At 24.8% G+C, this 1,803-nt stretch overlaps 1 protein-coding gene across 1 annotated transcript in view; it reads left to right on the top strand.

Annotated features, from left to right (window-relative positions):
* LOC119674686 overlaps positions 1–1,803 on the top strand; it is a 7,196-nt gene that overhangs the window by 2,268 nt on the left and 3,125 nt on the right. The window lies entirely within an intron of this gene.

A 1,803-nucleotide genomic window follows, 5' to 3' on the forward strand; every position in this document is an offset into this window, starting at 1 on the left:
TTTTATATTAATATTTACAATTAAAAAATTACATTATGAAAATTATACCTTTTTTTATAAGAAATGTCCTAGTTTTATTTTACATGGGAAAAATGAAACATTTTGAAATTCACATTAATAAAAAAACAATTGCTAAAATATCATTACCAGAATCACTTCGACAAATTTTCATACATTAAGGAGCTGTATAAAGCTCCCCCTTTCGTATTCACTTCTTTTAAGAATTTCAGTATAATAAATTAATAAATAATAAAGTTTAAGTAATAACATATAAAGTTGTTTTTGAGGCTATCCCAGTCAGTTTTTATATTTTTCAGATATATTCAAATTTTTAATTCACACTTCAAATACATTACTGTAAGTGGGTCATTCTTTTACAAACCGGAAACCTTTTTGACCTCATCACCTCCGATTTGACTGAAATTTTTTTTATGAGCTCCTTTCATAAAATAAGAAGACCCGTATCTCGGGAAAAAATTTTGTAATTTTTTTCCTAGGAGATATGGACCCTGGGGTTTGAGAATTGCAGTGTGTAGACACATTTTTCAAATAGCTATATCTCAAGTTCTATAAAAGGTAGAAACTTGAAATTTATTGCGTTTTAAAGATAATTGGTTGAGCTTTTAAGAAATTGTTTAAACAATTAAGATTGTTTATATTTAAGTACTAATATTAACCGTTAAATTTCAAAAAAAAAGATATCTCAAAAGGGTACACAACATTTTTCATTTTTTATATTTTATTTAGATTCAGTTTTGAATTTTACTAAGAAATAAAAAATTTTCATGATAGTATCGATTTTTATAAATTTTTTAAATTTTTTTTTTTCTCATAAAACACATCAAACACATGCGTGCTATATTTACATTAAATGAATTTTCAAAAAATATACTACAAATATTCTTATATAATATTTTTGATTTCAATTAGTAATAAAATTGTACATAAAACTCAAAAATTTCAGGACGATATTGTCGTTGGAACTACTTTTAAAAAATTTATTTATCCTTCACATCACTCCAAACCCATACACACGATTTTTCAGTAAAAAAAAAACAGAGGAATACGTCACACAAATTTTTCATTTTTACTTTTAATTCCGATTAAACAATAAATTCTTCTTCGAAAATAAATATTTCCAGTGTGATATTGCTTCCAGAAGTAATTTAAAAAAAATTAATTTATCAGGTGTCCTTCATGTTACTCATACGCACCATAATACCCTTGAATCAATTTTCCAAGAAAAGTGACAATATTCACATTTTAAATTAGTTCCGCATCATCTCTATTTTTAAATTATAAATTTTAACATAATTAAACCGTTTTATGAACTTTTTCTTATATTGATCAGTTTAAAAATTAATTAGTTCCACACTAGCTGAAAACCTAATATAGAATTGTCTCCATTGCAAACATTTTCATTACATTACAAAGACAGATTCTTATCCTCTTCTCTTCTCTTCTGTTTTCTGGACTTTTGTATAAATAAGCAATATACTCTTTGTGTGAAGGATATAAAGAACAAATGACACGTCGGACCTAATTTGGTTCGTTCTTAGTCAAGCCCATTTTTGAGCCATAGTAGTCATGAGGCATATATTTATTTCCGAAGAAAAAGAGGAAAGTTATTCGTATATTGGAGACATAGGATCGACGAGCCAAACCATTAAAGATAAAACGCGTACACAAAATAATAAGCATTTAAATATAAAATATATACATATAATTAAAGTTCAATATTATTTTCAAATATATATATATAAAAAAAAATATATATATAAATAATATATATATATATATATA

Source organism: Teleopsis dalmanni, chromosome 2, assembly GCF_002237135.1.
Source record: "Teleopsis dalmanni isolate 2A chromosome 2, ASM223713v2, whole genome shotgun sequence".
NCBI lineage: Eukaryota > Metazoa > Arthropoda > Insecta > Diptera > Diopsidae > Teleopsis > Teleopsis dalmanni.